General features: G+C 43.1%; 1 pseudogene; it reads right to left on the bottom strand.

Moving 5' to 3' along the window:
* Positions 1-4,800: 4,800 nt before the first annotated feature.
* LOC117721336 (phosphatidylethanolamine-binding protein 1 pseudogene) lies at positions 4,801-12,183 on the bottom strand (annotated as a pseudogene).
* Between the last annotated feature and the right edge of the window lie 366 nt (positions 12,184-12,549).

Here is a 12,549-nt window from a genome sequence, read left to right on the forward strand (position 1 = left end):
TTCTTTTCTTTCTTTCTTTTTTTTGAACACTAGTATTTGGTTTTGTGCTAGGTCCTTGGGCTATCTAGTCTCAGGTTGTTGGTGGGATATTGTGGGATATTGGTGGAATGGGCCTTAAGTAAAATCAGATACTGGTTGGTTTAATGGCTATCCCTGATTGTCAACTTGACTATATATGGAATGAACTACAGTCCAGAATTGGAGGGCTCACCTGTGATCCAGATCTTGAGGCTGGAAGACACAAGTTTCTGACCCGGATCTTGGCATGGAGATATGCCACTTGAGGCATAGTGGCTATGAAAAGCTTAGGCCCAGACAAGGGAGTACATGCCTTTAATCCCAGGAGACCAAGGAAAGGAGATCTCTGAGTTCAAGACCTGCTGGAGACCTATGTAAGGACACTGGAAGAAGGAAGATTCGTTCTTAGTCTGCTTGCATTTACTGGCCAGCACATCTGTTAGATTCTACTAGCCTTGTGGGACTTAGCAATTTCATTTTGATCATCTTCATATGTATATATATCTTAGAAGCTTCTTTTATAGTAGGTTTAAATACTACCCTTCAAATGGCCCTTAATTTTAGCTGTCTCAGCCTGTATTACATCCCCACTCCCTCCCCACTTAATCCTCCCGATCCAGCCCCATCTACCCATAACTACTTATTTCATTTTTCTTTCCTAATGAGATCTATCGGTCCCTTATAGTCCCCAATGTAACTTCTGTGACTCTACAGATTGTAGTTTATGTCATTGACTTAATGGCTAATATCCACATGTGAGCAAATACATACCATATTTGTCTTTCTGGGTCTGGGTTACCTCATTCAGTGTGATTTTTTTTTTCTAGTTCCATCCATTTTCCTGCAAAATTCATGATTTCATCCTTTTAATGACTGAGTCATATTGTGTAAATGTGCTACATTTTCTTTTTTTTTTTTTTTGGTTTTTCAAGACAGGGTTTCTCTGTGTAGCCCTGGCTGTCCTGGAACTCACTCTGTAGACCAGGCTGGCCTTGAACTCAGAAATCCGCCTGCCTCTGCCTCCCAAGTGCTGGGATTAAAGGCGTGCACCACTACCGCCCGGCTGCTACATTTTCTTTATCCGTTCTTTCCTTGAGGGACATCTAGGTTGTTTCCAGTTTTTGGCTATTATGAATAAAGTAGCAGTGAGCAAAGGTCAAGTGTCTCCTTGTTGGGATGAAACATCTTTTGGATACATGCCCAAGGGAGGTAGGTATATCTGAATCCTGAGTAGATCAATTCCCATCTTCCCGTGGAACCTCCACACTGATTTCCACAGTGGTTGTACAAGCTCGCAAGTACTCTCACCAGCAATGGGGGAGTGCTCCTTTACTCCACATCCTTATCAACGTGAGCTGTCACTTGTTTTAGTGATCTTAGCCGTTCTGACAGATGTAACATGGAAATCTCAAAGGAGTTTGGAATCCCAGTTCCTTGATGGCTCAGGATGCTGAATCTTTGTTTTTAATCAGGTTGTTTTATTAAAATTTTTATCAGGTTATTTTATTTATTTACATTTCAAAGGTTACCGCCTTCCCAGTTTCCCCTCTGCAAACATCCTATCCCCTCCCCGCTCCCCCTGCCTCTATGAGTGTGCTCCCCCTCCCACCTATCCACTCCCACCTCACTGCCCCAGCATCACACCTACCCTGAGGCACTAAGTCTCCCTTTGGAGGCTATCCTCTGCTACATATGTATCTGGAGCTGTGGGTCCCTCCATGTGTACTCTTTAGTTGGTGGTTTAGTCCCTGGGAGCTCTGGAGAATATGGTTGGTTGGCTCAGCAGTTAAGAACACTGACTGCCCTTCCAGAGGTCCTGATTTAATTCCCAGCAACCACAGGGTGACTCACAACCATTTGTGATGGGATCTGATGCCCTCTTCCGGTGTGTCTGAAGACAGCTACAAGTGTACTTATTAACTCTTATTAATCTAATTAAATTTAATTAAATATTAAATGTAGTTTTTCGAGTCCTTTAAATCTTTAGGATGTTAGTCATCTAACAGATGTGTAGTTGGTAAAAAATTTTTCCCACTCAGAAGGCAGATGTTTTGTCCAAATGACTGTGTCCTTTGCTGAGCAGAAGGTTTTCAGTTTGTTTGGGTTGTATTTATTGATTGCTGGACCTTTGCTAACAGGGTTCTGTTATGGACCTTCTCTTATTGTCCAGACTATTTGGTGTTCTATATTCTTCTCGTACCTTGATAATAGGCATCTTGTTTTTTAGGTTAGGAAAATTTTTCTTGTATGATTTTCCTGAAAGTATTTTCTGTGCCCTTGATCTGGGTTTCTTTTCCTTTCTTTATTCCTGTTATTCTTAATATGGTCTTCTCATAGTATCCCATATTTCCTGAATGTTTTGTGTCAGGATACACACACACACACACACACACACACACACACACACACACACATGTTCTGCCCCGATGCTGGGGTGTGGAAGTGCCACTGGGGAGGTGAAACATGGGGAGGGCCAGACTGTGTTTATCCTGTGTAGGGTGTTGGGCTTTAGGGAAGTGCAGAGACACAGCTCAGGGCGTGGGAAAATGCAGCCTAGGATGTAGGAGGCTAAAGCTGTGGTTCCCTGAGTCTGACCAGGCATTCAGTCATCACTGGAAAACCTCACAGAGGAGTCAGGAACAAAGGGTTGGGGGTCCATGGGCCCATGATAAGGCCAGGACAGGGGCTCCCAAACTCCTGGACATCCAGGGCTGCTGGGTCACATGGAGTTAGAAATGGAATTGGGCCTGTGGGCTGAGGACAGAGATGAGCCCAGGGCCAGAGAATGGCTTAGCTCATCTGTGAAAGTCCTTAGCTTAGAGTGGGTTGTCTGAGAGCACAGAGGGGCCTTCTGCAGGAGACTTAGTCGGTGCTGCTCAGTAGTCAAATGACCTTCTCAGTATTCCCCATGACAGTTCTTGATGAAAGAGACAGCCCTTGGTTCCAGATTGTTTATTGATTATTCATCATGGAAAATGGGGGCATATTACCTTCTAAGGGTGAACCAGAGATTAAATACCTTTTTCAGGAAGGGAATGTCTGGGAAGGGAAGCTTTTGGCTAAACCTTCAGAGTCTTTGGATACCTCATGAGTATGGAGAACTCTGTTCTGGGCCATGTGACTGATGTGAGGAGTGACGTCACATGTTCCAGGCTAGTAATCTAGTAGGGAGCAGGGAGGTGCCTATCATCTCAGGTTGGTGTGTGTGTGTGGGGTCTCATACCCACTTAGTCTTAGCAAATTTTCTGGCACGAGTGTGGTCCACTGTTCCACACATTCGTGCACACGTGCAGGCACGAACACACACACACACACACACACTTAATATTTTCTTTGACCGATGTACCCATGCATCTATTTTTTCTATCATGTCTCCAATGTATGAGAGTCTCTCTTTTATCTTTTATATCCTGTTGGTGATGATTGCCTCTGAATTTTCTGTTCAAGGTCCTAAATGTTTAATTTTCAGATTTCCCTCAGTTTGGATTTTCTGTATTGATTCTATTTCCACTTTCGGGTCTTGAACTGTTTTATTCATTTCCTTCCATTGTTTATGTATTCATAGATTTCTTTAAGGGATTCATTCATTTCCTCTTTTAAGGACCTCTATCATATCCATAAAGGCTATTTTAAGGTCTTTGTCTTATGCTTCAGCTTCGTCGCAATACTCAGGGCCTGAGGCAGTGGTACAGTTAGTTGCTGGGCTCTAATGGAGACAGATTGCCCTGTTATTCATTGTGTGTCTATACTGGCTGGTTTGGAAAATTCCATACTAGTTTGGGAAAATTGCAGTTCTAGGTGCTGATATCTGGTTGTCTTTACTGGGTCAGTGTTTGGTTCCTTGGTTTCTGTTGCCCTCTCTAGTTCTTAGGAGAGAGAGGTGGTTTTGGTTTGCCTGGTAGGAATTTCTTCTTGGATCCTGATTAATCCTGGCCACTGGGGGTTCCAGGTAAAATGTGTTTCTATGTATTGGGAGATGCCACTTAGGAATGGGGATGGGCTAGATGGGATGGGGGAAGGATGTGGTGACCAAGCCAACTCAGTCAGTCAACAGGTTCTCCAGCGCAGGCGTCAGGATTAAAAAGACGATTAGACAACATGGTAGTATGACCCCAGCCAGTTCTGAGTCTCAAGGCTGAGGGGGGGGGAGGGAGTGTTTATTTTTTTCCCAATTTTAATTTTTCCCCATTTTAATTACATGCAAGTATTTAGGTCAGTTCTAGGTTGAGAAACTAGTAATACAATAAATACAAATAGTCAAGGAACAAACAAGGCAATAAACAAAATCCCATGATTACTCCTGTGATCACTGTTTCTGAGGGCTTATCAGGATGACCAAAATATTTGAGCTTACTTCCCTGGTCCAGCCCAAAGTCATATTCATGCCTGAAGCCTACTTCTTTGTTCCAGCCTAAGACTTAGATTCCTGACTGAAATTACTTCTCTGTTTTAACCTAAAAATGAGATTCTTGCTTGAACTTACTTCTTTGGCATGGCCCATCATCAGATTCCTGCCTAAAGCCCATTTCCTTGTCCTTGGCTAATGTCAGATTCCTGCCAAGTAGCCCCAAAAGCTTCAATGTGGTCCACAGGAAGGAGGAAAGCAGGGTGTCCCACCAGGATCTGCTTAGTCCCCAAGGGATGGGGACAGAATATGAAGAGAGGTCATAGCAGGGGGTGAGAATGGGTGATTGGATTTGGAAGGATGGTGAGAGAGATGAAGATCTGCTGTTGGCCTGCCTGCTTTCCTGGCTGAAGTGCCCTGGGGGTTCCTAGGGAGCATCATCGGAAGTTTCTGGCTGGGAAGGATGAAGGATGCAGCATCTTTCGGTCTGTTGTGGAGTGAGACAAGGGCATTGGATTTGGAGGAGCTGTAGGAGAGGTTTAGATTGGCAGTTAGCCTATCTGCTTCCTTGGCTTGGAGTGGCCAGTGGGTTCCCAGGGAATGCCTGTGGAGTTGGGGGCTGGGATAAAGCAATGAGTGGAGGGAAGGAAGTTTAAGGGGAAGTTAACCTAATTATCTCTGTGATAATTAGGTTTTATTAGACTCTGAAACTGAATCCAAAAATCTTCCATGTAGCACTGTCAGGGGCTCAGATAAAAGAAGTGCTAGATAAATACAGATTCTTTTGGTTAAATATTGTGCCTGCCACTTAAAGCTTGTATAGAATGCTACTACTAGCATTTATTCTTAGATTTTGAGAATAGGTGCTGTTTGTTTGCTTGCTTGCTTTTAATTGAATCTAGGGCAGTGGTTCTCAACTTTCCCAATGCAGCAACCCTTTAATACAGTTCCTCATGGTGTGGCTACCATCAACCGTAAAATTATTTTCTTGGTACTTCATAAGTGTAATTTTGCTACTGTTATGAATTGCAATGTAAATATCTAATATACAGGCTATTTATTATTCTACCCCTGTGGGGGTCATGACCCACAGGTTGAGGACCGGACCACTGATTCAGAGCCTTCTGTATACAAAGCAAGCATGGTACTACTGACTTGAATCCTCAGCTCGAGACTTGTTTCTGGTAACAAATTCATCTTTTTTTTTTTCTTTTTTCTTTTTCTTTTTCTTTTTCTTTTTCTTTTTCTTTCTTTCTTTTTTTTTAACTTTAGGATTAGTTGTTCTATTTCCAAGGTCTCTGAGACCCAGCCCTCCAGAAACAAACAAATGTGGAAAGGCCATAGGCTGAGAAGTTAGTAAACAGAATTCTGCTGTTCCTATCCCAAAGGTTGGACCGGTGTGTAGAAAATTGCTTATGAGATTTCTTGAATGGCTTTTGATGGTTTCAACAAAGATCATTTCTTTAATTTTTGCTTTCTTCAGGAAACTCCTGCTAGACTTAGGATACTTACTATTATTATTATTATTATTATTATTATTGACAGGGTCTGGTTATGCAGGCTAGACAGGCTGGCAGAAACTTTACTATGTAGCCCAGGTTGTCACTGTATTCTCTGTCCTCTTGTTTTAACTTCCGACATGCTAGGACTACATAGAGCTGGGATTATAAAATGGTTGCCATCATGCCTGGCTTTTCTTTATTAGTTCAATCTTCAACTATTCATACATGTGTTCATTTTTACTCTATATAGAATTTTAGGGCAATTTGCAAAGTATATCTGAAAATGTCATTGTGAATATATTTCTAAATACAGTCAAACAACTAAGTATACTAATAAAATTAGAGGACAAAGTTGTAAATATGTGCCTAGTGCTAGTGGAGGTCAGAAGAGGGCATCAGATACCAAGGCACCAAACGTACAGATTTTTGTGAACCACCAGCACTCATGCTGAGAATCAAACCCAGGTCCATGTAACCACCAGCCTCTCAATATAATATTAATATATATGCCTCAAATTTATTTTAACTGGAAACACAGAGAGTAGGTAAGAGGTATCTGGGCCCATGGGGATGGCTCTGGGTAGAAGCGCTTGCCATGCAAGCGTATGGAATCCCCAGGACCCACATGAAGCTGGGCCTGGTGGTGCTAATCTGTAATTCCAGTACCCTAATGGTGGGATGGAAATTGGAGAATCTCAGAAGGTATGTGGGTTAGCTGGCTTGGTTCACAAAGTGACAAGCAACAAAGGATGGACCCTTGCCTCAGAGTGGAAGGTGGAGGCTGATAGTATGTCCTCTAACTGCCACACACCCACTGTGACGCAGGCGCATGCATGAGCACACATGTACGCACGCACGCACGCACACACGCACGCACGCACGCACGCACGCACGCATGCATGCACACATTCAGGCACACCTGCATATGAAGTAATTCTCTCAATGTATGGAAGCAAGATACTCCACCAAATTCAGGCCATGTTAGCAATTCTGCTACCATTCAAGAGACCTGCTCTTAACTGTATGTCTTTGAAATAAGATTTGTATTCTTTTGTTTTCAAATAATAATGCCTGTCTTTTCATCCTGTATTCTGCAGCTCTTGTTCATAAAGTTTAAGCTGTCCTTAACCATGTGGAGTGCAGCATCCTTAAAAAAAAACAAGTCAGTGGCTTTCTAAGAAACAGCTTTATTGATGTATGATTTACACAGCATAAACTTCATGCATCTGAACGTCATTTTTAGTAAACCTATGAGGTTATGCAAGCTTAACATAGTTTTAGAACCCTTCTGTTGCCCTAAAAATGTCACTGTGCCCCTGCAGTCAGTCCATCCCTGTTGCCACCTATGCCCTGCAGCAGCCAGCCACTCTTCTGTCTGCTTCTACGTGTTTGCTTTCTTCTAGAAATGCCACATAGAATCATACAAAAGTTGGTTTTTGTGTCTGATCACTTTCACTTAGCATGTTTTTCAGATTTATCTATGTTGTATTAATAGCTGGTTGTAGAGAGCATCTCTTGTACTGTATGGACGAATCACCTGTCAATAAAATGCTATTGGCCTATCAGCTTAGGCAGGAAATAGGGAGGTGGAAGTTCCTGCACAGAGAGTGGATTTCTGGGAATAGAGTCAAGCACAAAAGAATTTGTCCCAGACACAGAAGACACGAGTCTGGTCTTATAAAACTGAAGACAAGGTAACCAGCCATGTGGCAAGACTTAGAATAGAGTAAGTTATGAGCTCCCAGGGACCAGCACCAAGGCTGTTGGCCTAGGTGTTTGTTTATATATTAAAAGTCTCAGGCTGGGCGGTGGTGGCGCACGCCTTTAATCCCAGCACTTGGGAGGCAGAGGCAGGCGGATTTCTGAGTTCCAGGCCAGCCTGGTCTACAGAGTGAGTTCCAGGACAGCCAGGACTACACAGAGAAACCCTGTCTCGAAAAACCAAAAAAAAAAAAAAGTCTCAGAGTCCTTGTTTTTGGGAACAAAGTAGATGGGTAGAAAAGCTTGAGGTTACAGATGACAATAACCACAGCGGGTATCAGTGTTTAGTCCTTATTATTTGATGAATTGCATACTGGTACTTGGATATTCCATATTTATATTTATGTATAGTTAGTGTACATTTGGATTGTTTTCTGTTTTGGTATATAGGTATTACAAATAAAGCAGTTTTAAACATTATATAATATTTTTTATCATCTATCTATCTATCTATCTATCTATCTATCTATCTATCTATCTATCTAAGACAGGGTCTCATTATGAGTCCCAGCTGACCTTAAACTTGTTATGTAGTCCAAGCTAGACTTGAACTCAGAGAGATCTGTCTCTGCCTCCTAAGTGCTGGAATTAAAGGGACGTGCCACCATGCCTTGCTTGTCTTTTTATGGATACTGATTTTTATCTACTTTTGGTAGGTGCTGAGGTATGTTTAAATCTGAGAATCTGCCAAGCTTTCCCATGGTGACTATTCATTTTAAGTTCTCACAAATAACAACAGAGCTCTACTTTCTCCGTGTGTTTTCCAACACTCCTATTACCTACTTTTTAAAATTATAGTCATCTTAGTAGAAGGGTTATCTAGTGGGTTTTTTTAAGTTTTTCTCTTGGGCACCTAAGATACTTTTCCTTAAGCAGGGTGTTGGCAAATGAATTCTGCAGCTTCTGTTTGTCAACATTTTTATTCTTTGTTTGTTTTTGTTTTTTTGAGACTCTACTGGCTGGTTTTGTGTGTCAACTTGACTCAAGCTGGAGTTATCACAGAGAAAGGAGCCTCCCTTGAGGAAATGCCTCCGTGAGATCCAGCTGTCAGGCATTTTCTCTATTAGTGATCAAGGGGCCCAGTCCATTGAGGGTGGTGCCATCCCTGGGCTGGTAGTCCTGGGTTCTATAAGAAAGCAAGCTGAGCAAGCCAGGGGAAGCAAGCCAGTAAGTAACATCCCTCCATGGCCTCTGCATCAGCTCCTGCCTCCAGGTTCCTGCCCTGTGTGAGCTCCTGTCCTGACTTCCTTTGGTGATGAACAGCAATGTGGAAGTGTAAGCTGAATAAACCCTTTCCTTCCCAGTTTGCTTCTTGCTCATGATGTTTGTGCAGGAATACAAATCCTGACTAAGACAGACTGGGTCTCTATACCTACCCCTGGCTGTCCTGGAACTCACTTTGTAGACCAAGTTAGCCTCAAATTTAGAGATCATCTGCCTCTGCTTCCTGAGTGCTGGAGTTTAAGGTGTGTGGCACTATGCTTAGCAACATTTTATATATACATATATGTATATATATATCATGTATATATAATATATATAGTATGTATGCATATATTATATATAATATATGCACGTATATTATATATATAATACATATGAAAAATATACTCATAGTATTTATATATTATTGTAAATGTATATTATATATATATATATATATATATATAGAGAGAGAGAGAGAGAGAGAGAGAGAGAGAGAGTCACAGGAAAAAATGGACACAGTGAATCAATTTCTAAACTGTGTGGCCTCATTTATATCATCCTGTAGACATGTCTGATTGACATGAAAAACATCTTTGTATTTTCTAGTGGCTCCTTTGCCTACAGGAGGAAGACTACCAGACCTGCCTAATCCTCATTCTGCCTTAAGAGCCTGTAATTGTCCTTGTCATTGCTCTCCCAAAGTTCTTTCTGCCTAATAAATGCTTCCTGGACAACTACTCCAATGCTACTTTCATAGGCTTTCCTGACACCTTCCTAGTTAAGGAGATTATGTTTTTTTTTTTTTTTTTTTTGGTTTTCCGAGACAGGGTTTCTCTGTGTAGTCCTGGCTGTCCTGGAACTCACTCTGTAGACCAGGCTGGCCTGGAACTCAGAAATCCGCCTGCCTCTGCCTCCCAAGTGCTGGGATTAAAGGCGTGCGCCACCACCGCCCGGCGGAGATTAAGTTCTTGAGCAAGTTTTATCCTTATCTTGTACGGCTTGTTTTTCTCTTTCTGAGAGCAAAGACCACTGTCTTAGAGTTTCCGTTGCTGTGAACAGACACCATGACCCAAGGCAACTCTTACAAAGGACTACATTAAACTGCGGCTAGCTTATAGATTCAGAGGTTCAGTCCATTATCATCAAGGTGGGAAACATGGCAGCGTTCAGGCAGACATGTTGGTAGAGTTGCTGAGAGTTCTACATCTTGTTCTGAAGGCAACCAGGAGATGACAGTCTCCAGGGAGCTAGGAGGAGGATCTCCAACAAGGTCATGCCTCCTTATAGAGCATTCCCTGGGCCAAGCATGTAAACACATGAGTTTCTGGGGGCCAAACCTATTCAAACCACCACAACCACATCTCATTTTCCCAATTCTTTTCTTTTCTCTTTGTCTGAATGCAATGCCTTTCATTTGTATTTAATGATGAGGATTAACACACCCAGCAACTCCAGTGACTTTTGCTTACCTCACTGAGAAGCAAGGGGCTTAACAGGGTCTCTTCAAAGCAGCACTGTTCTTTAAAGGGAAATTGACACTTCTGTAGTCACCTGACCTGGATGGTCAGGGCTCAGCTGACATGGGAGTCTTGGGTTGTCTCAGATGGGGGACAGGACCCTAAAAGCCCACCTCTAAAGATGCCACTGTGCCTGGTTCCTGACCAAGTCTCCTTGTTAACTACTTACAGACAACACTAGCCCTGGCTCTCCTGATCCTGGCAGAATGTTTTATTTTTCAGAGTTGCTCTTTTTAAATCAATGATAGAATGACTCCATCAGAATACCAGACACCTCCCCAGATGGAACCTAAATTCAATCAAACATAAACTGGGATGTAACTATCCAGAATTGTAACAGCAGGCAGTGAGAAGACACCCTAAACCTGTATCCTAGCACAGCTGAGAACTCCCTGTGAGAGGATAGGAAGGATGGGGAGAAACAGCATGTGTTATACAACTTAATACTGGGGGGGAGGGGGGGGGCGGCACAGAAATATTGGCCTCCACAGAGCCCCTACTTCCCTTCCAGCTGCTCGTACAGTTGTACAGTTTGGGCACATAGTCATCCCACTCTGCTTGGTAACACATGCTGGCCACCAGGGCTCCCAGGTTATACTTCTTGCGGTAGGTCTCCACCTTGAACTTGGCACGATTGTCTCCAGACTTGTTGCTGAGGACGGGCTCTTCGCCGCAGCTCAGAGGCTGTTCCTGCTCGCACACCACCCAGACATAGCGGTGGAGACCTGTGCTACTTGTGAGGCCCGGAGCCCAACGTCGTCGGAGAGGGCAGCGACACTGCTAATGTCATTGCCCTTTATGTTGATCACCAGGAAGTGGAGCCACTCCCTGAATTTGGAGTCCTTCCTGCTGGGAGCATCCTGGTCAGTGAAGACCAGGGTGTAGAGTTTCCCAGGATCAAGGCCATCCCATGAAATATTGCTGGACCCATTCACAACCTGGGTAGGCGGTAGCACTTTGCCCAGCTCGTCCACCAGCTCGTCCACTGTCACCCCGGTGTAGTCGACCCGCAGGGCAGGGCGTGCTGAGGCGGCTCATCTACCTCCTACAGGCATAGCGGCCTGGCCCACTGCCTGATGTGGGCGGCCAAGGCGACAGAGAGATGGAAGACAGGCGCCCCGAGTGCCCATCTTCCCAATTCTACTACTAAACTCGGTGCTTGGCACAGTCAGCTAACATTTCTTGGGTAAATACACAACTTTTATATAAGTACAATCTATTTTACGACATGATTGTCTTTTAAAAGAAATACCAAATCACACACGTGATGTGATGACTATTTTTGGTTGTCAACTTGACCACATCTGAATTAACTTTAAAACCCAAGTAGCTGGGTACACCTGTGAGGGATTTTTTTTTTTTTTCTTAATGATAACATTTAAACTGGGAGGACCCACTTTTTTTTTTTTTTTTTTCCCGAGACAGGGTTTCTCTGTGCAGCCCTGGCTGTCCTGGAACTCACTCTGTAGACCAGGCTGGCCTCGAACTCAGAAATCCGCCTGCCTCTGCCTCCCAAGTGCTGGGATTAAAGGCGTGCGCCACCACCGCCCGCCGGGAGGATCCACTTTTAACCCGAATTTTTTGAGGCAGGAAGATCCATCTTTAATATGGGCTACACTTTTTCCTGCTAGCCTTATAAAGGACATGAAAGAGTAATGCTTTCTCTCTTTGCTTGCTTGCTCTTGCTCTCCCTAGAAATTACTTCAGTGCCATTAGAACCTACTTCTTCAGGATTCTGCATATACTGAAAGCCATCTGGGACATCCAGCCCTGTGGAGTGAACAACTTCTGGTTTCTTGGCACTTTCACTGTCAGCCAGCCACTGTTGGGCCATGGCCTGTAAGTCATACTAATAAATTTCCTACATATAGATTCAGTCTGTTGGTTTTGTTCCTCTAGAGAACCCTGGTACATACACATAAAATTTAAAAACGTGATCTAAAAGTGTATCTCATCAGTAATTTCACTTACAATGCTATTTGAATAATACACTCAGGTTTAGTTAGCTTGGAGTGTGTGTGTATGTGTGTGCTTTATAGATTATTTGCAACTGTCATTTATTAGATGTAAGATTTCAGGTAGATGCAAAAAAAAAAAATATAAGCATTATGATTAACAAAATTCTGGAACCTTAGCCAGGCAAGGTGGTAAATGGTTTTAATCCTAGGCAGAAGCAGGTGGATGTCTGTCTGAGTTCAAG

The sequence above is a fragment of the Arvicanthis niloticus genome, chromosome 16, assembly GCF_011762505.2.
Source record: "Arvicanthis niloticus isolate mArvNil1 chromosome 16, mArvNil1.pat.X, whole genome shotgun sequence".
NCBI lineage: Eukaryota > Metazoa > Chordata > Mammalia > Rodentia > Muridae > Arvicanthis > Arvicanthis niloticus.